The 26980-nt window shown below is 39.9% G+C and overlaps 1 protein-coding gene across 1 annotated transcript in view; it reads left to right on the forward strand.

Annotated features, from left to right (window-relative positions):
- The window catches only part of CHRM3 (cholinergic receptor muscarinic 3), a 361979-nt gene that overhangs the window by 92848 nt on the left and 242151 nt on the right, over positions 1 to 26980 (forward strand). Inside the window, exon 3 of the mRNA XM_029244602.1 lies at positions 24959 to 25061. The gene's annotated coding sequence lies outside the window, so the exon portion shown is untranslated. The remainder of the gene's footprint in view (positions 1 to 24958; positions 25062 to 26980) is intronic.

Below are 26980 nucleotides of genomic sequence, written 5' to 3' on the forward strand. Positions count from 1 at the left end.
TCATCCCGGACCGGGGCACGAACCCGTGTCCCCTGCATCGGCAGGCGGACTCTCAACCACTGCGCCACCAGGGAAGCCCTGGAATGAGATTTTATATTGAGAAGTGACATTAATTACCACATTATATCAGAGCATCTGAACAGGTACACTAAAATAGTTAAAAATAAGTAAGCTAAATTTATTTAATTAAATTACTGGGTTTTGTAGCATCATGCACATAATATAAAAATAGTGTAATAAAATATATATACATTATGTTCTGATTTCCAAATGGAACAAAGGATCACGAGGGCAAACCTAGCATAGTGCCTGGTGTACCGTAGCAGCCGGACAGTGATGGGTGGATAAATGGATGAATAAATCCCACATTTGCGACTCCTGTGACTTACATAGGACCTCTCCATCTTAGAGAAAAATAGCTAACACATCCTATTTGTTTCTTTACTAAAAAGTGCAATACAAAGTGATGCTTAATGATGGAAATCTAGATAATTAGGGACTTTTATATGAGTTGCTGTGTCACATCAAAGAGCAAAGCAGGGCATTATGAAATACGTGTAAGGTAAGTGTAGATAGGATTGTGTTCCAGACAAAATGATATCATAAAGTATCATCTGAAATAATGTCTTTTGTGCTTCAAGATGAAAATATTCTTATGAGAAAACAAGGGAGGGAAGAGTTAAAGCTGGAAGCAATGGAGCATAGCACAAGGAACAGTGAGGGGCATTCAGAGACGCTTGAACGGTAGGCTTGGCTAAGGCAGTCAGGATCCTCTCTCCTTCCCTCTTTCCCTGCCCCCAGCTAGTCCCCAGAATTGGAACATCAGTGACTTGAGTTGCTCACTCTAGCACTGTCTCAGGGGAGTATAAGGAAACTGGTACCTAAAGTGTGGGCTCTGGACCATCAGCCTCAGCATCATCCGGGAACTTCTTGCAAATGCAGAGTCTTAGCCCCCCGTCAGCCCTACTGGATCGGAATCTGCAGTTAACAAGTTCTGCAGGTGATTCACATTAAATCACAGATTAAAATTTGAAAAGTATTGGCATAGAGATGAGAAGTGTGGGCTTTAATGCAAATTGATCTGGATTCAAATCCCCATGCCACCATGGGCGAGCTAATTTTCCGATTTTGTTTCATCGTCTGTACTCTGTAGTTATAGGTACCTCGTAAATACTCTTATGTAAGGTAAATGAGATCATTCCGTGTAAAGTGTTTATGTAGTGCCTTGGATGTTTAGTAAGCATCCAGTAAATCTTAGGTGTTTTTCATTATTTCCCTTCTGCTGAGCAAAGGAAATAATAGTGAGGAAGATGACTTCTCACTGTGACCTTTCCCTCTGCTTCCTCCATCTTATACTTAGCACACACTTGCAGATAGATCTCATAATCTTTCTGAGTTTACTTCTGCCACTGGAAGTTTTTTCCTGTTTACATTGCTATGGACAAGTCACTTAACCTCTCTGAGCCTCGTTTTTCTCCTCAATATTATGGGATGGTCACATCATCCCATCTCACAGACTTGTAAAAATCGAGTGAAGTGGTTCATAAGACAGCATTTCATTCATTGTGGAAATTAACACAACAGATTTCACAGAAGAATCATCTGAAGATGAGAGGGTAAATAACATAAGATGGTAAATTAGATCATTTATAATAATGACGGCATCAGTGACTGATACGGCCATTCCCCCTTTGATAGGGAGAGAGAAGGTGGGCTCTGGTTGCATATGGGGAGGAGAGGAAATTGGTTCCCTCTTTAGAGACAGAGGCCTCTGCATGTAGATCCCAGAAAGTCTATCGTTGAAAAATGATCTAGACTTAAAAGGGATAAGCGTTTTGCTCTTTACCTACATAGCAGCAGAAAATGAGACACATATACTTAAAGAGTAAGACAAAATTAAACAAGTAGGCATCGAGGAAAGTTTCTAAGGAGGAATTAGAGGAAGGACTGCATCTGGTTGTATGTCAGCAGGGCTTCTGAGACAGAAGGTGTTTATGGTTGGCCTTGGGGGAGAGAGACTCCTGAGAGGGAGTTGCAGTGCAGTCTTCTTGGAGGGAGTAGCATGAGGAAAAACAGAGCCAGAAAAGCCTGAAGCACATAAAGGAAGGATTAAAAAAAAAAAAAAATCTACTTTGGAAACTCCAGATTACAGCGGGGTGGAAAGAAAAAAATGAATGGTACGGGTAGGTGTGGGTCAGATTTTGAAGGACCTTGTTTGCTCAATTCCTAATTTCTCGTTGATGGTTAGTCATTTATTATTTTGGAGGTGGGAATTGTCACGACCAGGGACGTGTCTCAGAACATTTATCTGGCATCCAAGTGGGAGTTGCTTTAAATCAGGAATGAGTAGGGAGACTAACTCAGCAGATATTTTGTGGCCCAGGAAAAGTAATAAGACCCTGAGCTGAATTTGTAACGCTGGGAATGGAAAGGAAAGAACAGTTTGCAACAAATGCCTTTCTAACAGGTTTAAGTTGACTCTTTCATGTCAGCAAGAAACCTCAATGTTAGAGGAAAATAAAAATGATTCACCTCATAGTGGGTGTCGTTCTTGCCAAGTTCCATCTCTCGGTATACTTTTTAACGTTAGTGTGAGTAGATGTGCAGATACACTAGTTACTTATTCTATTTTTACGTCCCTGTGCAGGCAAAGAGAAAAGGGAAGAATTCTATTCATGTGTCATACTCTGAGACTTATGGTAGCTTGCTAATAATAAGTTCTATTGTCTTGGTCTCAAAAGGCATTCAGGGGCTGAACCGAGTATAGTAAGGTCTCCCAGACCCCAATGATTACACAGCTGCAAAATTTGTAGCCTAAATGTCAAGCTGCCCTAGTATTTTTGCAGGCCAAAACACCAAGCAAAGTCAAGTCAAATTGTTTCTTGTTTTTCTTGAAAATTTGCAGGATCTAACAATAGAGGTCAAGTCTGGCTCAGAAACTTTAGTCCCTTCTTTAACCTCCTGGATTGTTGGCTGAGCCTGGTTTTTTCCATCTGTTGAATGAGGGATAGTCATACTTTCATCTATTCCTGCCTTTCTAAGAAAGGCTTTTTGAGCTCCTTGGTTTCAAGATATTTTCGTAGAGTTGAAAATTAAATATACTTCAGATGTCCTCCCGCACGTGGCTCTAGGCCAGTTTCACCCTTGGTGTAATTCTTTAGACTGAGGATTATCTGCGTTCATCTCACTTTACTCTCAGAGTTTGGTGCCTACCTGCCTTCTCATCTCTATAGTTCATTAACCTGCAAATCAGGCATGATATTAGTGTCATCTTGAAACATCTTCTCTGTATAAACAGTGTTTCTAAAGGCTTCCCGAGTAATATGAAATGAAATAGTCGACTTGATGCCATCCCTTTTTTTGTAAATATAAATATTAAGAAAATGTAAAGAAAAAAAACTGACATATATATAAGTATTGGGATTATAAGTGATTTTTAAAATTTTAATAATTTCTTCTTTTCAAATTCTCCATAATGAACAAATATTACTTACATGAGTTAAAAAAAATATTACTAAAGTACTTTTTTCTAGCTTTAGTCATCATACTGCATTTTTATAACTTCTGTGTTTTATTTCTAAAAGACATATCCTTGAAATGTTTTGATGATTGTGTGCATCAAAGAGTTATTTGTTTCTATAGCAATGGTTCTCAAATTTTAGGATTTCAAAATAGCTTAGGAGGCCAAGCGAGAATTATGAATTTGGGGTTTTGAAAATGGGGATCACTTAAAGCAAACTAATCTTTGCTGACAACATTTTTAAGGGAAGGATATTATAATACTATGCTTTTTATACAATATACCTTTTATAATAGAAAGGATTTAGTCTAAGAATAAAAAAGGGCCTTTCACGAGAAAGGCCATAGGTATATTTGCAGCAGTGTTTATGCATGATATATTTATATATGTATATACTATTTCAACTTCATTAAACTTCTATTTAATGACATATACTGAATAAATTATTTTGGAAACAGCCCTTTTACAGTGGAACATGACGAGGAGCTGGAATACCTAAAACGTCTCAGTGTTCTCTCTGCAATTTTATTGCCATTATAAAATTACCCAGCTTTACACAGGATATTGAGAAAATGGAAACAATAGTCTTTAATACTATTGCACTCAATTTGGAATGTTTCCAGTAAATCAAGAGAAACCAAGATAGAACACCACCCTGCCAAAATTTTTCCACTGCAGAACCTGGTATTAAGGATTGAGCTGACTGGCTAACAAGGAGGGCTCAGCAGTTATGGGCCCTGATGATTCAACACACAAAGGTCAGAAGCTTATATGAACTATTCATCAAGATTGCTACCAGGATAGGTGTTTGAGACTCCCTTTTCTTCTTTAATTCCCTATTATACTATGATACTTTTTTCTCGATCGGAAATCTATATTAGGTACTAAATCTCATGATAACACCAATTTTTAACTCCCGTTTGATTCTGTGATTTGAAGTTTGGACAGGTAAGTCACTGGACCTCAGAAAATGTTCACAGTGGTAGGCTGCCTTTTAAAATAAAGCAAAATCTCATGAAAAATCTCATCTGTCTCCACTGCCCTTGGTTGCTTTGTGGGCTTCATATGTCCTTTAAATAACTAACATATTCTTCCTCCTACATTCCTTGGAGAGAAATTGCAAGGTTTATCTTCTTACTCTGACAGCTTTGTTGTTACATCCTTAGTGAAAAATTGAGGGCAATGGAGTATATTTTATTGGGGTTATCTTAAGTGGTCTAGTATGTGCCTCTTTGTTAATTTCGATTTGCAGTTATTAATATGCTCTGTTTATGGGTCTCTCTAATAAGGAAAAGTTCCCAGATTACGAGTTAAATATCTAAAAGAGCTGAGACCATCTATTGAGGTCTACTCTTTTATTCTGATGAGTGATTCTCTTTGGATTTCAAACAGTGAGATGAGTATATGGTTATCAAATAAATCTGTAGCTTTACCATGGGCTTCCTCTGTGTGATTCACTATACAGTTCTAATGTCATTTGTACTGATTTACAAATAGGTTTTATTTCTCATACTAACTAGTAGATTGAATATGGGTCTTGTGTTGGAAGGCATCCCGAGGCTTCCTTGGGCTCGACCAGAAGGAACATCAAGATTGATTCATGATATCTATAAAACGACAAGAGCAACGAGTTGCAGCCTGAACGCCAGAGGGTTGCCACCCCTAATTTGAGATAACATGTTTAAGCTGTACTCTGTAATGTAACATTTATTTATGTTGTTCTCCAAGATCTTTCCATAAATCCAGACTTTCAATTTCATTATGTTTGCTTAGAATGCCTGGTATGCCTGGTATATTAGGATACAATACATAATAATAATTGTTTGATTAATGGATATGAAAATTATCAAATTTTGGCACCTAGAAGTTGCCAAGTTGTAAAAAGTATCTGTGCATCCTCTTGGCTTCTTCAAAATAATTTTACTGATTTTGATTTTCAGTAAGTTCACTTATTCCGTATCCACTGTGTGAAAACACTAGTCCAGTCAAAGTTCTTTATTCTCCATGGTTGTTTTTCCTTCTGCTCCAGGTTTTCATACCTGCACAGGTATGAGTGTCTTTATCTTCTGTTTCAAACTGTCTGCTTTTGTGCCTGTCCTCTGCTCCTTATGTCTCTGGGGAGAAGGGGCTTTTCCCCTTCACCTCTAAGTAAGCCTCTGCTCTGCCATTATCCTCTGTCCCCCCTGAGCTCTTGTAGCTCAGCTCAGTTGTTCCCAAGATTTCTAATAACTGCCCTGTTGTCCTCTTGTCTGGAGCCTTCCCCTCTCCATAAAAGATGTACTCGTCTCTGGTATTTCAGTATAAGCTGCACTTCATCTTGCTCTCTCTGTCTCTCACCTCCAGCTTTCATCCCCTTTTTCCCCTCTGACAGGTGCCTCTCTAGCCTCCAGACCTTCTTTCTCCTAAGAAGCTTGATATGATGATGGAAATGTTCTACATCTGTGTAGTTCGGTGAAGTAGCCACTAGGCTCTTGTGGTTACGGAACACTTGAAATGTAACTAGCGTGACTTGAAGAAATTATTTTTTTCTTTGCATTTAATTTAAATTTCAACCATTCCCATATGGAAGATGGCTACAATAGTAGGCAATGGGTCAAGCTTCTCACCCACAGAACACCGAGAATTATTTGAATCTATCTTCTCAGTTCTCCAGGGATAACCGGTACTATTCCAAGATACGTAGAAGAGAAGTTAAGTCCTTACATACAGTAGATGCTTGACAGCATTAGAACTTTCTGCTTTCTGCTTAGGAAACTGAAGTCTTTCTTCCCTGCCCATTGAAAGAGGAAGTTTAAATATCTGTCATTTGCGAATATGACAGAAAATATCTGTCACCAGCATGTCTAAAAGGCAGTCAACGTACGTTTCTCATTCGCACCTCCTAACTCTCTACTTTAATCAAATTGATCACTGCCCTCCAAATGCTCCTTTTACTTCTACTGCTCAGCCCAGTATTATGCTATATCCTCAACCACTTATATCCTTCTTCCTCTCTCCACTTACCAAACTATATACTTTCTTCAAGGCTCACATCTTGGCTTTTCTCAGAAGCTTGCAGAGACCAAATTAAGCCTATGAAAAGTGGAATCCTCCAGTCTTTAAAAAATATTTATCTATTGAAGTTTTACTACATTCTAGGCAAAGAGAAGAGTGGTTAATAATAATAGATTAATATTGGCTGAAATCTTAAGTGCCAGACCCTCTTCTTAGCTCTATGTGCCTGATTCATTTACTTCTCATAGTACACAGTGTGATAGATATTAATATCATATAAATTTTACACATGAGGAAACGGAGGCATCCAAAAGTACCATGCTCAGTCTCCTGGTCAGTAATTGACAGTAAGGTCCTGCTCTTACAGAGTTTCTATCAGGGGACTTGCCAGTTCTTCATGTTCCTCAACAGTACTAATGGATTTCTAGTTCTGTTCTGTTTTACCCTTTGGTTACTAAGCATCTCACAGATGTAGACCTTTCCTTCCCAGTAACAGTCTAAACTCCTAATATAGGGACCAAGCTGTTTGTTCCTTTGTGTCCAGCAAGAACCTAACATCACATTTTAGGCAATAGTTTCCACACTACAGATATGACCCACTCGTAGGTTCTGAAATCAGTTTACTGTTTGCCTACTTCACAGCCAGACTATTTTAATGAGATAGAATGCAGTAATATCAAACTGTGGTACATCCATACAACAGAATATTATACAGCAATGAAGAGAATGAGCTGTCGAACACATGGAGGAACCTCAAATGCATAGTGCTATGTGGAAGAAGCCAGTGAAAAAGCTCTGTGCTGTGGGATTCCAATTATATGACTTTCTGGAAACAGTAAGACTATGGAGACAGTAAAAGGATCAGCGGTTGCCAAGGGTTGAGGGAGAGGGAAGGAGTGAGTGATGAATAGATAGAGCCTGGGGGGCGGGGGCGGTTTAGGGCAGTGAAACGCTTCTGTAGAATACTGTCATGGTGAACACATGCCATTATACATTGTCAAAACCCATTGAATGTACAACACAAAGGGTGAACCCTAATGTACACTATGGACTTTAGTTAATAAAGATGTATAAATATGTGTTTATTAATTGTAACAAATATACCACAAGAATGCAAGATGTTAACTATAAGGAAAACGGAGGCTGGGGGGAGTGATGAGAGAGATACATGGGAATTCTCTGTGGTTTCTGTTCAGTTTTTCTTCAATCCTAAAACTACCCTAAAGAGTAAAGTTTATTAATGAAAAAAGTGGAACAAAATATCTAAGAACACCATGCACTGTGAGAATAAATATTGTTACAGGAAACGTTTGTTGCAGTTTTAGATCCTCATTTGTGTACACAGGTACATGGGTACACTTGGTTGCAATGTAAAAAAAATACGTATCTGATTGCCGGTAAGAAGTCAAAAAAGGTTGAAGGTCACTGTTTCAGAGATTATTGTAAATACAAGACAACTATTTTCCAGCTGATTGAAAACCATCTTAGAATTCTGGTAATGATTGTAAGCTTGCCTCGCGTAAGTAGGAACAGTCTTTCATCCAGACTTTAGTAGGTATGAAATGTCACCGGCGTAATGTATCCATTTTCTAAAATGATTATACATGATAGTTATAGGATGCTATATGAAAGCCTTTAACCATGTGATATAACAGAATTAACCCAAAAGGTATAGATGACAAAATGGCTCTTGTCTGAACATTTTTCAGCCTTCCTGACTGGATGTGGTAGCTACCTATTCAGGTTTTAGTAAGATACTGGGAGTATCTTGATTTTTTTAAGTTGAGGTATAGTTGATTTACAATGTTGTATTCGTTTCTGGTGTACAGCAAAGTTATTCAGATATATATGTGTGTGTGTGTGTGTGTGTGTGTGTGTGTGTGTGTGTGTGTGTGTTCTTTTACAGATTCTTTCCCATTATAGCTTATTACAAGATATTGAAAGTTGTTCCCTGTGCTCTACAGTCGGACCTTGTTGTTTAACTATTTTGTGTGTAGTAGTTCTGCTAATCCCAAATTCCTAATTTATCCCTTCCCCCCTTTCCCCTTTGGTAGCCATAAATTTGTTTTCTATGTTTGTGAGTCTGTTTCTGTTTTGTACATAAGTTCATTTGTATCGTATTTTAGATTTCATACATAAGTGATACCATATACTTGTCTTTCTGTTGTCTGACTTACTTCACTTAGTATGATAATCTCTGGGTCCACCTGTGTTGCTGCAAATGGCATGATTTCATTCATTTTTATGGCTGAGTAACAGTCCATTATATATACGTGGTATGTGTGTGTGTGTATATATATATATATGCCACATCTTCTTTATCTATTCATCTGTTGATGGACACTTTGGTTACTTCCATGCCTTGGCTATTGTGAATAGTTCTGCTATGAACATTGGGGTGCATGTATCTTTTCAAATTAGAGTTTTCTCTGGATACATGCCCAGGAATTGGATTGCAGGATCATATGGTAACTCTATTTTCAGTTTTTTTAAGGAACCTCCATACTGTTTTCCTTAGCGGCTGCACCGATTTACATTCCCACCGACAGTGTAGGATGGTTCTCGTTTCTCCACACCTTCTCCAGCATTTATTATTTGCAGATCTTTTGATGATGGCAATTCTGACTGGTGTGAGGTGATACCTCATAGTTTTGATTTGCATTTCTCTAATAATTAGCAATGTTGAGCATCTTTTCATGTGCCTACTGGCCATCTGTATGCCTTTGGAAAAATTTCTGTTTTGATCTTCTGCCCATTTTTTGATTGGGTTGTTTGTTTTTGTTGTTATTGAGCTGTATGAGCTGTTTGTGTACTTTGGAAGTTAAGCCCTTGCCGGTTGCATCGTTTGCAAATCTTTTCTCCCAGTCTGTACGTTGTCTTTTCTTGATTTTTCTTTTCAATACAGCAGAACTGGTTTATAGCCTCAAAACAATATCAGCCCTAGTTTTTAGGAAATATCTGAAGTAACCCATGAGCATAGAGACTGTATTTATTTGGTTCCTACTGTTGTCCCCTAAGCTTGCTCAGAATAGGTGCCCAATAAATACAAGTCGATTTTAGACTGACTAAAGTTAGCAGTTTTATGCAATTGTTAAAAAAAGGATAGGAGTGTTTATTTGGTGATTTTGTTTTTGTTACAGGTTGGTTGGTTTTCATCTTTCTTTTCTTTCTTTTGGGGTTTTTTGGTATTCTTTCATTTTTTCTAAATATCTCACATGGATTCCCATGTCTGGGAAACAGGAGGTCTTAGTTTGGGAGCCAGTGCGGTCCTGGTGCTGGGGCAGCTCTGAGTTGGAGCTGAGAGGGGCTGCTGTCCTGTCTGCTCTGCTTCCTCAAGCTTTTCAATCTCACCTCTTTTGTTCCTTCTTTTTCTTATCCCCTCTTTCAATACAGATCACCCTGAGAGCTTTGACTTTTATCTCAGCAAACTTACAAGAATATCAGAAGAATTAACACAATGAATTTTAATCTTGTCAGCAGTTTGCTAAACTCCCAGACCCCATTTACTTCACATTTCTTTTTCTTACTTTTCTTTGCCTTGCTGCCCATCCCAAGAGAGTGAAACATGAATGCTTCCCTGTTGCAAATATACTGAAAGGTGATCTCATCACATATCAGTGCTATAATGGCCAATGGAATGGAATCATAGGAGAAAGGAAGAATATACAGTGGTAAATTAATTTCTCGTTTATGGCCTAATTATCTTTAGTCCGATTTATACTCTTAAGGAGGAATAAATAAAACCAAAGTCGTTCATATTAGGTTTCCAACGCAATAACAAGCTAGTCTTATATCTGGGACAGGAGTTGACCAATGCCAGTTTACTCTTATATTTCGTACAGTGTCAATCAAAATACATTTATTCTGCAGTTTGTTAATTATAGTCAGTCCTTACCAGTAGAAGACTCTTTCAGTATTCCTTTGGAGACTTTCTGTAAAAATACAGATCCTTGTGCCTAGTCTCTGGCCTCTAGAATTAGAATCTCTGGAGATGTACCAGAAATCTTTCCCTCTAAAGAAGTCTCTGGGGAATTTCGATGAGTTCATCAGCCTAGGGAGCCAGTGGGATAAAATCTTGGTACAACCTTGGATGGTAAGTGAAAGTCAATTACATATCAGAACAATTTTCTAATATACGTACATGAAACACTTATTAAAAATGACAGTGTTATGTTTCTTCTTAGTCATGAAACCAAGTTTCACAAATGTGATACTCAGATTTATCCTCTGGGTCTTGCCTGTGGTCCCCATGAAGTATTGAAAGCTACCAAAATCCTAATGTCATCTCCACTTAAAAAATACTTTTATGAGGTCAGAAAGCAATAGATAAGCATTCAGTTATCTAAGAACCCTCTTTGTCTGTAGATACTTAAGACTCCTTTCTTTTCAAGCATAAAACAGTATCTTCACTTAAATTGTTATATTCAGTCCAGCTCTATTAGGTCATGTATACAGCCAGGGAAGGAAAATAGCTGTTATTCCATGTTTGGTTTATCACTGATTCGATGGTATCAAAAGCGTTTTTCAAATTCCTCCTTGTGTGTGGCCCCGTTCTTTGTGCCCTACACGAAGTGAAAGTTGCGAGCACACTGGTCTTGCTTCCTTTGAACTAATGGGGCCTTCTATATATATCCAAAATACTTTCCAAACATTTTCATTTTTTATTCTGTGACATAGAGAACACAATTACCCTTGTTCCTTTGGTGGAGGGACCTGTACCATGTAGAAAGTTTATTTTGTTCGCCACACCTTATTTTTTTAATTTTTGGCTGCATTGGGTCTTCATTGCTCCGCTCGTGCTTTCTCTAGTTGCGGCGAGCAGGGGCTACTCTTCGTTGCGGTGTGCGGGCTTCTCATTGCGGTGGCTTCTCTTGTTGCGGAGCATGGGCTGTAGGCACGCGGGCTCAGTAGTTGTGGCTCGTGGGCTCTAGAGCACAGGCTCAGTCGTTGTGGCGCACGGGCTTAGTTGCTCCGCGGCGTGTGGGATCTTCCCGGACCAGGGCTCGAACCTGTGTCCCCTGCATTGGCAGGCGGATTCTTAACCACTGCGCCACCAGGGAAGCCCGACCACACCTCTTATCTTCAGAATCTTGCCTTGTGAATTCTGGGCTCTTTTTCTTCCTCAGTCTCCTACGGAGACTGTGCTGCGAGTTCCCTTCAGGCCACACCAGGCATCTTGTCCAGACCCCTCATTGCCACCCTCTCTGATGCTCCGGCCTCTCTCACCCCTTCCTCTGGACTTGCCCCGTCACCCTCCTTGAAGCCCTCCTCTTCTCATGTTTCAGTGTCACAGGATATTATTGGACAAAGCCACAAGGCTTGTAGACGAGGCTCATTGTAACTGTGGCTCCTCCTGCCTCCTCAGTACGCTTCCAGTCAGCCTTCACCATGGCTTAGTCCACTCTCCAGAGTGGCTTTGCCGAAAGTTCCCCTTCAATTTCCACCCCTAATTCTATACACTGCCCTTCTGACCCAAGCTCTCTTGGAATACCCCCATGACCTGCTTCTCTGAGAAACCTAGAACCCACACATCTTTCCTCCAGTCTCTTCAACACATCTGTCCTCATTCTGCCCCTTTCTCTGTCTCTGAAGAGGAAGTGTCCCTCCAACTAAGACATTCACATTTCTACCTGGATTCTCATCCTCTCCCTGGTCTCTGACATCTGCCCTTTCTGCCTATTTCCTGACTTCGAACCCTGGTGTTTTAAACATTAAAACTCAATTTTATTCTTATCACGAGAAAAAAAAAATGAATAACTATGTATGATGACAGATGTTCACTGGACTTCTTGTGGTCATCATTTTGCTGTGTTTACAAATATCGACTCGTGTTATGCTCTTGAAACTCATATAACATTATATGTCAATTGTACCTCAATAAAATTTTTTAATTAAAATTTTTTTCTTGGGAATTCCCTGTCGGTCCGGTGGTTAGGACTCTGCACTTTCATCGCCGAGGGCACGGGTTCAATCCCTGGTCTGGGAACTAAGACACGGCCAAAAGAAAATTTTTGTAATGTAAAATATTTCTTGACCTCACCTCCCAGCCTCTTACTCCTTTGGAAGGATTCCAGTGTCTGCTGTGTGCCTGGCGCTGTATCCTCCAGCTCGCATGCATTTTCCTGCTTCGCCTTCACTGCCAGATTCATCAGCGTTGTCTGCCCTGCCCTGCCTTCCCCTCCCCTCTCATCTGTAATTCACTGTCATTTAGTGTCTCCACTTTAATTATCCTGAAACACTGGTCTTAAAGGTTATCAGTAAACCCTTCTTTTTCCTAACCTGAGCTTTTTTTTTTTTTTTTTCCCAGTTTTTCTACCTGAAAACTTCTTAGAATTTGAGGCGGTTTTGTGACACTGCCATCAGTATCTTAGCATCCTTGGGTTCTTCTGCTTTCTCTTGCCGGTCTCTAGGTTTGGGCTGGATTCTTCTTTTCCACCTCCTGCCTCCTGAAATAGTGATTCCCTAAAAATGAGTCTTCCTCTACTCTTTTACACTCTCTTTGCTTCCTTTTCTACATCTCTCAAGTCACTCTCCCAGCTGTTACGCAGGTAGGTCATCTTCATGTTTAATCTTTCAACTCTCTCTCCAAAGCTTAATTTCTGTGTTACTAGTTGTTTGTATTGCTGAATGAGTCCCCCTCACCCCAGACTCAGCATCTCGAAAACACAGATCTATTTACTATCTTTCCTGAAATACACACACACATACACACACACACACACACACACACACACACCCCTTTCCCTTTTTATCTCAAAGGAAGTACTGTTCTTCTGGTTCCTTGACCATGTAAAAATATGTGAATAATCACCTTTGTCTTTTGTATCCAGTCTGTTGAGAGTTTGTCTTGTTGGGTGTCAGAAGGTTGACAGTGACTGATAGTGAACTGATAGGCTAAGAATGCCTGGGCCTGTATTATTACTTGTATTGAACCACCACAGACATTTCCCCAGCTAGAGCCAGAGTTGTGGCTTGACCAGCCCTTGTGGTTCCTATTATGATTGCAGGATGCACCGTAGCAAAAACCATTAGGGAACTTTGAAGAACAAAATTTATTACTCACAGGTCCTGGAGGGTACATGGCACTCCTGAGAACCAGACAGCAAGGTCGAGGGTAGAGAGAGGGGGAGGGCTTGTAGACCCGAGACTCTGTCTTTATTGGCGTCTAAGGGTGGGGTCACTAGGGTTTCTCAGGTTCACTCTTTATTCGCAAATTTAAGACAGAAGAGCAGGAATTAGGGTGCAGGAAGGGAAAAGCAGGGTCACTCCAGTAGGTTGTTATCTAGGTCACCCAGTTCTTTCTACGAGGGGAACTTTGTGCGCGGGACAGCACGGTTTCTTATCTAGTGGCTTTATTAGCGGCTATGTCACACAGCTGGCAGTATGTTTATTGAGACTTTGAAATGGGTGCCTCGGCAATCAAAAGCTTAATGTCAGGAACTTACATTACAGTCAGAAAGCTCAAAGTCAGGCACTTACACTCAGAACTCTGGTGACACATTTTCTTTGGCACCTGTCCCTTATTCCACCCACCTGAACATCCTTCTCTGTTTCTCTGTGCCTGGTACATTGCAGTCATCTCCCAGGATCTATCAAGACCTCATCTTTTCTTATGATCCCCACCATGACTGCACCCCACGATCTCTCTATTTCATTGCTCTCAGTTACAGGGTGATTATCATTTAACTCCTGGGCAGGTCTTCAGTGTGAATTTAAACAGTAAAAATATAAAGTTCCGTTGCAGGAAGGGGGACCCCTTCCAGGGCCTGAGAGTGGACTCGTCGTGTCTAACACTTAGAAATGAATTGTCCGAGGAGACACACGTACTGACAAAGCAAAAGACCTTGTTAGAAAGGGATGCCTGGGCGGAGGGCAGCAGGGGAAGAGAACCCTCGTGGCTCGCAGTCTCAGGTTTTCTGGTAATGGGGTGAGTTTCCGGGTTGCCTCTGGCCAATCATCTTGCTTGGCCCATGCTGGGTGTGACTCAGACTCCTTCCTGGTGGCACGCGCATCTCTCAGCCAAGGTGGATTCCAGCGTGAGGGCTTCTGGGAGGTTGGCAGGGCATGTCGTCGGTCCCCTCCCTCCTCCTTTCGGCCCCTCCCGAATTCTTCCAGGTTAGTGTAACAAGATGTACCATGGGCTGGTGTGTCCTCCCTCCCTTCTGCCCCTCCTGAATTCTCCCAGTTAGTTTTTTCCAGAGGCAGTGGGATCTCCTGTTGTGAGACAACTCAGGCAGGCAGTTATCCTCATTCCTGGCTAAGGCAGGTGGTTTCGGTCAACAGTTCCCTAAGAGTTCCATGAAGAATCTGAAGCCCAAAGGGGAGAAGTAACTTTCTCAAGGAAATATTCCTTCATTTTCTCCTTCCGCACGTGCCACCTCCTATAAATACAGGGACAGGCACTCGTGGAGCCCCCTGACATGTTCGCTGCTGCTGCCTCCCGACCTTTTCCTGATCTCTCTGCGTCCGAATCCCCTTGTCTTCAGTGTGTTCCTGTCAAAACCTGACCCCACTCCACAGGTTCTAGCACAAATCAACTTCCTCTTTGTCCTCTTTCACTGTCTTCCGGGGCCTGAGGGACACCAGACTCATCCTTCTCTGCTCTTGTGGCTTTACAACCCTGTGATGACCCCTGTTGTCTTTCTCATACAGCTTAAAGCCGTGTGCAGTCAGTGTTTTGTGTTGAATCACTTTGAAATTGAACAATGTGTGCAGACTCTAAGCACTTGATTTTATCAGGAATTTACTACTACTTAGAAATGTTCCTTAGTCATCACTTAAGGTCAAAATGCTTTAAAAATTTGATTTGGCCTATGGTTCTTTAGCCTCTTGCCCTGTGTCCAGTCATCATAGCTTCTAGATCTCTTTGATGTAAAAACCACCTCTAGTGTGTCAGTCTCCTACTCAAAACATTTCAGCGACTGTGCTGCTCTCAGGCTAAAATACGAGTTCCTGAGGACCAGCGTTCAAGGCTTTCCCAAGTTGGGCTCCAACCTGATTTCCTCTATCTCAGGTCAGTGTCATTCTCCCTTGGTCCCACGGTGTGTCCTCTCTGTTCTTGATTCTTAGCCTTTGTTTTTATTGTTCCCCATCCCTGAAGCACCTCCCTCCTGTTATTTTATGAGTTGTACTCATAATTTGAGATCTAGCTTATCTCCCACAAAGCATTTCCTTCTCTCTCAGTTTATCCTTTCTGAATCTGTGCTTTTCCCATGACGCTATAGTCCTCACTGCCAATAACACGAGCACCACGTTAGATAGAGAGATAGATAGATAGGTAGGTAGGTAGGTAGATAGATAGATAGATGGATAGATGGATAGATGGATAGATGGATGGGTGGATGGGTGGATGGATGGATAGAGAGATGAATGGATGAATACATAGATGGATGGATTCACATTATATATATAATATACATATATATATATAACTTTTTATCATGTTACTTATGACGTGATTATCTTTTTGCCTAAAAGATAAAATAAACTTCCCAAAGGCAACGAAGATAATTACACTTCTCTACATCCCACAAAGACACTAGTATATCATGCTTTCTACCTGTGCATTTCTTTGGAATAATTAAATGTAGAACATCTTGGTAAAGAGACAGGTGTCATATGTCCCTATCCTAGGAATTTTTCTATATCCCTTGTTCTATAGTCAGACTCTTTTTTAAATTTTTATTCTTTAAGTTTGCTCCTAAGGTGAAACGTTTTACTAGAAGATATACTTAGAAAAGGAATGTGTCTAAAGGAAAATGAGAGCTCTGTGATAATAGGATTGTGTGTAGCCCCTGCACAGCTTCCACTCTTAAACACCCTGTGCCTTATTGTTCTAGTTTAACATTAGGAACAATTCTCAGTTTGTCCATAATGGGTTAGGTTCTGGAGAACAAAGTTCTAATTTAGCACATCGAAGTGTGATTGCAGCACTTACGTTCTTTGTTGGTAATTAGTACATGTTTTTTGTCCACTCTTTTGCTCATTAGAAAAACGGTTTGGGATCTTATACACAGAAAGAACGGGTAGTTCTAGAGATAATAGGATCGGGGGAAAACACCATTTTCTATTTTATACATCACTAAGAAACTGAAAGGAACATTAATGTCTCTAAAGACCATCCCTGCCTACATAGTTGAACACTGCCATCTATTCAGTATATCATTAATCAGTCTATTTTGACTGACTTCATTCTGAGCTTCAGTCTCCTGGAAAATCTATAAAATGATTTATAAAATCTGTAAAAATAATGTCAGCATGGAGTCTGTGCACACTCTGTGTTAGCCAGAACTTCCGGACCAGAACCCTACTCATGTGACTGGGAGCCTGGAGCCAGCTTTGCCTGAAGTTAGCAAGACTCCGAATGCCTTAAAAGGGAAAGGTAGGATGAAAATAATTAAGTCCAATTTTCTTTCCCTTTTAAATTTTTCGTACTCTTTCTTTGTGTTCACTGTGTTGAATTGGTTTCCTTGTTCCATTTGTTTCAGTCATCACGTTAAGCAGACTGTCAGTCAGCTTTACTTAACAAAGTGGTGTTTCTCTGCACCTTGCTGTTTCATTTGTTCCTGAAAGGGCCTCTCTTCTGCAGGTAGGCTTACTGAAATTCGTGATTGTCGAATATAAAGGACCAGACTGAGAGGTTTAATTAATTTTCTCTCAAATTGTTCAGGTCTTGACTTCTCCATGTCACACAAGTTGATTCTGTGAAAATTGCTGTTGACGAAGAGATGAAAGGAGAAAAGTAGAGGATGAAATGGAAAATGTAACAAAGATGCAGAAAGACGTTACACAGTATCAGGAGATAAGGATGTGGAGAGGAAGTAGTTAAGGCAGACATCTACCGCTAACTAATATAGTAAGAATATCTTAATTAAAGAAACGCAATCCACTAGATGTTTAAAACGTTTTAAATAAAAAATTGCAGACATATTCAAAAGTAGACAGAATAACGTAATCAATCCCCTGTGCTGACCACCTTTCTTCAGTAAGTGGCAGTACATGGCCAGCTTATTTCTTTTCTGTGACACCCTTTTCCCACAAACACTGGATTCCTTTAAAACAAATGTAAGACCTGTGTATTTCCTTTTGTACCTAAATTAATATTTTAATATTAAAAATTACTTAAAACTATTTTAAGAGATCAGTTCTGATATTATAAAAGAATAAGAAACCAGGTAAAGTTAATTTTAATCTCAATATTATATTGAGATATAATGTATATACAATAACAAGCCCTCACTTTTAGTACATATTTGGTTGATGTTAAACAGATTTACCTACCATGCTGTTACCACTAAATCAAGCTGTAGGACATTTCCATCACCACACAGAGTTCCTGTGTAGCCCTTCCTCGTCAATTGACATACACCCTATCCCACCCCAGTCCCAGGCAATCACTGTTCTGCTTTTTGATCCTTCGATTAGATTTCTTTTTTCTAGACTTTTATAATAATTGAGTCCCACAGTATGCACTTTTATATCTGGCTTCTTTTGCTCAACATAATATTTTTGAGGTTTATACATGGTATTGTGAAATAGTATCAGTGATTCATCCCTTTTTATTGCATTGCATCCCTATTTAATTCCATTGTATGACAGTAACAAGATTTGCTTTCTCCCTTCCGATGGACATTTTTTTCCAGTTTGATTATGAATGAAGTTGCTTTGCTTATGAACGTTGATACACAAGTTTCTCTATAGACATATATTTTCATCTCTCTTGGGTAAATAGCTAGGAGTAAAATTGCTCAGCTACACATTAAGCGTATATTTACCTATATAATAAACTGCAAAACGGTCTTCCATAGTGGCTGTATCATTTTACATTCCTACCAGCAGTGTAAGAGAGTTACAGCTACCTCACATCCTTGCCAAGGTTACGATAATCAGTTGTTTTAATGGTGTCATGGCATCTAATTGTGGTTCTAATTTACATTTTCCTAGTAACTAACGTTGTTGAGCATCTTCTTCATAGGACTACTAGACTCCTCAAACTTTGATCACCACTTCCTCAATTTAGTAAGGCAGCCAAGCTGTGCTTGACTTCCCCTTCCTGTGCCCACTTCCCAGAAACCTCATCCAAACCAAGAGCCCAGTTACAGGTTTCTCTTCTCTTCTTGGTTTCCCTTCTCTGTCATCACAGTCCTACACTACTTATCCAATTCCTCAAAATAGTTATTTCATTTATTATATTTTCTCGGGGTTTTGAAGGGATGGGGGGTGCCAGGGTATAGGTTATACTCCATCCCTGTACTCTGTTATGGCTAAAAGTGGAAATCCAAGTTAGTTTTCGAGAAAGAATTTTCTAGATTTTTTTAGTTTATCAAGGGTCAGCCCAGAAAATGCCAGTCATATATGTTGGAAAAACCCTTCAACTTATTACATCTAGGCTCACTCTCTGATATTAATAGACTACAACACCAAGAAAGAAAAGGAAAACATGACCCCTTGCTGAGTCCGAGGAATTCTGCAAAACAAGAATGACGGTGGAAGGAAGGAAAGTGAAGCAGTCTAATACGTGCCTCCCAACTTTCTCTCTTGGAGTTTCAGCCCAGAGAATGAGGACTGTATTTATGAGAAGGACATGTGTACCAAGAGAGGCAACTACTTCATATGCGGCCCTCTGCCAGCATCATAGCAAACTTAGCAGTTCAGCCTGGTCAATCGGAGGAAAGCCTTGGAACTTCCGTTCTGGTGTGGCATAGATAGGACCCCGGACAGCTGCAGAATGTGTCAGTGGTTCTTACCTGAGGGCTGCAGCACCCCAGGGCTGAACGTGCATCGCAGTCAGACGTCAGAGAAGGCTGCACAATCAGCAGGAGGTTGGATGAGGCCGAGTTAAACAGAAATGTCTACCCAACTTTAATTGATCAAGAAGTAACAAATGGTATGCATGCCAGTGGCGAGCCTAATTCTAAATGTCAGCTGGGCTAGGAGCGCACAGATGGATAAGGAGCCCTGCCGCATAGGTCAAGGGAGATAGACTAAGTCATGTTTTGAGATGCAGAATGTTTCTTCTCTTCCTGAGTTTACTGAAGCCATACCCCTCTCCACTGTGTGTGTGTGTGTGTGTGTGTTTAAAGAAAGAGTGAGAGAGGAACGCTAATGGAAAGGCTGACTTACACAAAAGAGATTGAGCAGTACTTGAATTACATTTAATTTTGCATTTCTCTTTATATGTAAATGTATAAACAACTGCCGGGGGAGAGGCAGGGGATGTGGTTTGTGAATTTCTTTTTTTTTTTAATTTTTTTTACGTCTTTATTGGAGTATAATTGCTTTACAATGGTGTGTTAGTTTCTGCTTTATAACAAAGAGAATCAGTTATACATATACATATGTTCCCATATCTCTTCCCTCTTGTGTCTTCCTCCCTCCCACCCTCCCTACCCCACCCCTCCAGGCGGTCACAAAGCAACTACCAAACGTAAGGTAGATAGCTAGTGGGAAGCAGCCGCATAGCACAGGGAGATCAGCTCGGTTTGTGAATTTCTAATGATCTGTGAGATTTATAGACTTAGAATGGATGTTCCTTTGCTTTCTAAGAGCTATTGAGCCAGGAGATAGGCAATGTAGTTTTTCCACCTTAATCTAACTTCTAGAGGGTAGGAGATATTTTGGAGCAGCAAATGCTAGAAATTTACTGCCTAAAACCAGGAATGAGATCACGACTAGAGAGAGATGAATAGATACCATCTGAGACAAATGACGAACACTTGCTAGTTCACCCTTGTTCTTATGTGAGACAGAAGCCAGTAGCTGTGAGTTAGCTATTGTCTCTTCAAATGCACCTTCTCCCTGCCCTGGGAAGACTAAATGGCTTCCCAGGGATGGAGAGGAGACCCTGTTTGGGAGATGGGTGATGTCTTAAGGAAATGAAGAAATGGGAGATTCTGAGGCTCAGCCAATTTTCTTTAGCTTTTTTTTTCCTTTAGAAAATGGGATAGAGGGAATGTAAGAAGGTGAAAGTTATGTTACAGTGTGGAAAAGACTGTTGATCATAGATTCATTTAAAATCACATGCATTAGCAATTATGTCAACAAATCTTCTTGGTTTTGTAATCGAATCTTAAGTTTTCTGTGGACGGTCATTATAAGAAATTGATTTTCACCATTCTGTTAAAATATGTATATATATATATAATCTCAGCATCATACTAAGTATATCTCTTTCATCTCCTACCTCCTTCCTCCACTATCAAATACTTAACGATGTAACAAAATAATATTTTATGGGCTGGAGACCATTTCACCATGTAAACACGTATTCCAAATATATATCATGTTTGTGGGTCTGTATTGTTATTCAGTAGGCATTTCAAATGAGTACAATTTTAAAATATATTATGAGAATGGAGCTAAGACTTTTTAATGCACTCACAGCTACTCTATCCTAGCACCACAATTTTCTTTATTCTGGTTACGTGGCTAGTATTTATTCACATATACATTTTGTACCTACTTATAATCAGAACATACAGTTTTCTATACCACTTTCTCTATATTGTGCCTTAGTTATTACTTTATTGGCTACTTAATATACTGTGGAGTTAATATACAAACATTTTCTTAGATGCCCTGCTGTGGGATACACAAATAGTTTCTGTTATTCACTAGTATTATGAATAATGCTACAATGAACATTTTCCTAATTTTGAATTGTTTCTTTGGGATAATTTGTGAGTGGGATTAGTAGGTCCAAAGATATGAATATATTTCAGGACCCTAAATATAGGTGTGGGTGAGATCGGTGATTCAGTGGGTTCTACATATGCATAATACCACGAAAATATATGAGTTTATCCATTGTTTTCCCAATAGTCCCATCTGCATTTTATTATTTATAATTGTAGCTAATGCAGTCTGTGTCATTTTTTAAATTGTGGGTTTGTTTGATTGCTATTGAGATTTTTTAATTTACATATTGCTTACTGTTTGAGGATTACTGTGGTTTTAATTAGGAAAATCACCTAAGTATCAGGCAAACATAGTTTCAAATCCCAGCTCAGGCCACTTCTTGTTGTGTATTAAGTAAATTAGCCTCTCAAAAAAAATAATAATTCATTTGTAAACTAGTGACGATGACACCTCCTTCACAAGGCTGCTGAGATGATCAGATGAGAAATCAATGCCTGGTGTGTTAGTACCATAAGGGAAATAATTAATTCTCCTTCCCTCTGCCTGTACCTCCCTCATCTCATCTACCAATCCACCTGCCCCGACTTCTTCTTGCATGGATTAAGCATCCAGGCTCTTTTGGTACAAATTTTCATAGAACCCGATTTCTCATTCCAGAGTTTACAGGGGCTAGTTGTCAGGTTTCTCTAGAGAACCAATTTCTATCGTGCCAGCAAATGCTGGATTGTACAGCAAATCACTGAGGTCAAATCTGTTGGATCCCATGAATTTCCTAAGTATTCATACAAACAAATGGGAAATACATTCGAAATAAATTTTTTTCCATAAATTACTCATTTTAGGATGTTGTGTGTAGTCCAGTTTCTCTTCTAAATGACTTATCCAAGTTTTCTTCCATTAGGTTGCTCACAGGTATTTTTGATTCGTTTATTTGCTTCTATGTTTCGGTTTCAAATAATGCTTCTGCTTCATCTGCTCCCTGCTGCATGTCAAGAACAAGCTTACTTCTGTGGTAACAAGTGTGGTTTGTCAAGCAGCTGTAACACAAGGTCATTGCTGGAAGTTGCATATCTGGATGATACTGTCATTTGGATTCTGTCTGTCTTACATCCAGTGTCTGTCTGTATTCTAGGCATTGCTGTTCATCTGTTGCCTGGCATTAGTTTCTATCTTGAGAGCCTCTGTAGCAGAAGCTGCCTTTTTAAGCCATCACGCTTCTTTAAAGCCAAAATAATTCCTAATATGTTGTAAGGTCTCAGAAAGCCTGTAACAAGCATACAGTTTCTCAACTGGAAAAGCACTGAAAATAAAAACTGCTATCCTCTTTCATGAGGGCAAGGAGATTTCAGGGCTACTGAAATATTTTTCCAGTCTCTCACCTTCATGATGAGAAATTGAACTGAGTAAGATGTATTCTAAGCAGTTTCACTTCAGGAGTTTAAAAGAGAAAAAGTGGGAGGAGAGAGAAGAAGAGGAAGGGAAAAAATCCTCTACAATCTTTCCAGCCTCAGCAACTATATTTCTCATCCTTTGGAGAATGCCACAGGCTCCTTTAGAGTTTTTCTTATATAAGCTATGTGTCATAGACAAGGTTTCTTCATTTTTGCATTACTAAACCTGCTTTGCTCTCATCTCCATGCTTTCTCTCCCCATTTTTACATGTTACGAATGAGTGCTGGACTCCATTCCTCTCTGAATAGATGCACTAATTCCAACCTCTGCCTAGAGTTCAAAGCCCTTTTATCCACACACTACATCAGCAAAGTTATTAAAGTGCTGGTGAAGTCAGAGGCGAGAACCACCAGGCCTGAGAGAGGCTCGTATGTAACAGTTACGTCCGCAGAGGGCGTTTGAGGATCAGAGCTGGGTGTAGACAGAATCACCGGTTTCTCCACGGTTGCTGGACCAGTCTTGCCTTCAGTATGGCCACACGGAGAAGTCTTTTATTAAAGATATCAAAATCCAGGAGGTGAAAACATGTGGAATTAATCACAATTTTTCTACGCCATGCTTCACTTCCTGAAATTGGAAACAGGAAAGGTGATGGTGGCCGCGGTTTGGTTGTGCCCGGAGTCCACCCAGCAGTACAGTCGGAAAAGCACACGTCATGAAATAGGACAGAGACTGGAATGTCCATACCACATGCCACATGCACCGCTCCCTGCACAGAGAGGGCACTGGACTGGTCTACACGAATCACTTTTTTTTTCCAATTGTATGAAGCTTTTAAATTTTTTATTTTTATTAAATGTAGGTGATTTACAATGATTCAGGTGTACAGCAAAGTGATTCAGTTATATACACACACACACACACACACACACACACACACACACACACACGTATGTAACTTCAGATTCTTTTCCATTGTAGGTTATTACAAGATATTGAGTAGAGTTCCCTGTGCCATACGGTAGGTCCTTGTTTATCTACTTTATATATGGTAGTGTGTATCTGTTAGTCCCAAATTCCCAATTTATCCCTCCCCCACCTTCGTTTTGGTAACCATAAGTTTGTTTCCTATGTCTGTGAGTCCATTTCTGTTTTGTAAATAAGTATATCAGTCATAAAAAAGAATGAAATACTGCCATTCGCAGCAACATGGATGGACCCAGAGATTATCATACTAAGTGAAGTAAGTTAGAGAGAGACAAATCCCATATGACATCCCATCGATGCAGAATCTGAAAAATGATACAGATGAACTTACACCAGTTATCTTCAGGTCTTGGGCAGACCCCTCAACTTTGTGAAGCCAGGATGCGATGACGTGTGTAGAGGAGCTTGGGAATAGGTTCAGCTTCTATACAATTATTGGAGTGGGTGCTTTCGTTTGTACCGCCGTGCCGTGGACTGATTTACAGCCCTTTAAATCTGTAAAATGATGTTCTGCCATTTCCTTTGTGCATGTTCTGTTCCCTCACATTATTGTAGGCCCGATATAAGGCAGCTTTCAGAACATGCCGTTCTCCCTCACAGCTTCCTGTGTTTGAACATGCTGCCTGAATAACACCCTTCTCCTCCCTCACCCCTGCTTCGCTGGCTTATCTCTTTGTCTGCCTGTCACTCTTCTACTCAACATTCAAGGCTCAGCTTAAAAACCCTCTGCTCAGTGATGTCACCCCTGTACCCTGTCTGCACTGTGAACACAATGACTGAGTCCTCAGGGTTGATGAGGGTCCAAAGTGGCCTTGCCCACTTGAGTGGACTTGGGTTTTTTGAAGGTAGGCCCAAGTCCTATTCATTTTCTCAACCCAATATCTGGTTCATGTTATTCACTCAGTAAATATTGATCAAAATGATGGATGAATGTCAAATACTTGTTGCCATGAAATAAATTGTACTAGTCAGGTGAGTGGTTCTTCGCTAATTCGCTATGAAACTTGTGAAGGAAACTCAACACTTAGCTTTCTATATGTGTTTTAAATATATGTGCCTTATGTGCATATTTTAATGGGGAAGCATATAAAGTACTCCCAGTTATTGGGAGTTTCAACCTGAGAACTTGTGACCGTATATGACAGAGCCTACGAGATGTGGCATCTCGTGGAAAAGTAGGGTACACAGCTCACTGTTTCCCCAGTAACTGCCGTGGATCACTCCTGCAGCAGGATGCTAACAGGTGTTGTGGAATGAAAGGGTTTCCTTGATGAAGTCCATTTGGGGAAAGTCTGGGATAAATCTCCATTTATGAAATCTATCATTTAATTAAAATGCCATTTCACAATCAAGTGATCCAAGTATCCTACTTCTTCTTTTATCTTGTTTTAGATTTATTTATTCCTTCTTTATTTGTTTGGTTTTCAGCTTTTGTGGTGACATGGCATCTGGTTTTTTTCTACAAGGAGAGTTCAGCACACAGCACAGTCCTTGATACACTGGATTGGTTTGATGATCCTACCTGGAACAGGTACATAAAAGCTTCAGTGTTTGCTTACCCATTCTTTGAATCATACCTAAGGATGTATATCCATGTCTGCTTTTCTTGTAGTTGACTGAGGATGAAATTTGTTCTGGAGAGTAAAATTCACATGTCAGAGATGACCTTTGTCTTTTCTACTTAGCGTATGTGTTTATAGTATGACCTACAAGACTCCCCAAGACCCTTCATTTCCTTTGTTATGGGATTAATACAAATTAAGAATACATTCATGCCAGTAGAGAAAGGAAATTCCATGCTCATATGGTTCTGAAACTAATAAGATTTAATATACAACTCTATGGAACTCAAGTATATGAAATATGACAGATCCCCTGGTATGTTTATAAATATAGTATCTGTAGCTCAAAAGTCTAACAGAAGGATGTAAACTTTTTTTTCCAAAATTAGTTCAGTCTTGGACAAAATTGAGTACCAAATTATGAACTAAATGGGAATTAATTAATGATCCTTTGATCCTCTTAGGTTTTGTGACAAGTACTCCCTTGGTATATAATGACATAAATATGACATAAAACCAAAAAAAAATACAGTATTTGAAAGTTTCATTGTTTAATGAATACTCTTGAAGGGAATATTCTGGAATTAGATTCTCATGAGATATAAGCCTTGGAGCTCCTGATTTAATTCAATTCAGACTACTTTGATGAGTACTCTGTGTGTGTGTGTGTGTGTGTGTGTGTGTGTGTGTGTGTGTGGTATTTTATCACTAACAGATACTTTATTACAAGATTCATTGCTTTATTGTATTCATCTTTCAAAATATTGTTGGGAATGTGGTAGACTTGTTGAAATTCTGGTATGTATTTAGAAAAGCGTCCTATGTATATAAATTGTATTTTCAAAAGTAAAACTTTATAACAGCTCCCCTGCCCACCCCCTCCCCCCAAAAAAGTCTGCTGAAAACCACATTTGAGAAGTAGCACAGACCTGAGACTTAATAAGATATAAGACCTAGCTCTGCTCCTTAACCCATAACCTTGGAAAAACAAATTATGCTTCCTCAGAAAGGGGGAGGGGGGAGAGAGGGAGAGAAGGAGGGAGAAAATAAATTCACAATTGCAGGGCACCAAATACTCCAGGTCACCTTTATTCTTAATGAGGTATCAAGTAATTAATCGATGTGTTTCCAGGAGTCTCCAGAGAATTTCACTCCTGCATTCTGTGACAGTCTGAAGTCCATAATTAGAGTTTAACCTCCCTGATTTAAGGCAGAAGTTGCGACTGGTCCCCTGAATGTTAGGGCTACCTTAGGTTGTTTATTTTATAGTTTTGGTGAGTTTTCTTTGGCCTACACAAAATTGATACACATGTGTTTAAAAAATTGCCAAATCAAAATCATCAGGAGAGTTGACATTCAAATCTGGGCTTCCAGTCTTCTTTTCCTCTGGAAATTGCACTACAGGTAAGCTCGTTACTCATCTACCGCAACTGTAGCTGTCATGCAAATTACCTCCCTCGTCTTAACCTCTCCACGTCTAATCCACCAAGTCCTCCAAAGCCTTGCTGGGCCCAGTGGTTCTCAGCCCTCACTGTGGAAAGGTCATTTTCTGAGAGCTCAGGCTGCCCCCAGAAAAGTAAGCCAATAGCTCTGAGGGTGGAGCTGGGCTTCAGGACTGTAGAAAGCTCTTCAGATGATTCTGATGTGCAGCTGAGGTTCCGAACCACTGACCTAAATAACATCTTCATGTCTCTGTGTCAAAGGCCATGCCCCCAGTCCAAGTCACATTCACCACTTTCTGGTCTCAGCCGTCTTCCACTGTCATCCCTAAATCACCTTCTCATCTTCACCCAACTGCCAGAGTCATTGTTTATAAATAGAAACATATCTGGTCAATGCCCGGCTTAAAGCTCAAGCTCATCTTCACCCAACTGCCAGAGTCATTGTT

The sequence above is a fragment of the Monodon monoceros genome, unplaced genomic scaffold, assembly GCF_005190385.1.
Source record: "Monodon monoceros isolate NGI ecotype Baffin Bay Population unplaced genomic scaffold, NGI_Narwhal_1 Super_Scaffold_4, whole genome shotgun sequence".
NCBI lineage: Eukaryota > Metazoa > Chordata > Mammalia > Artiodactyla > Monodontidae > Monodon > Monodon monoceros.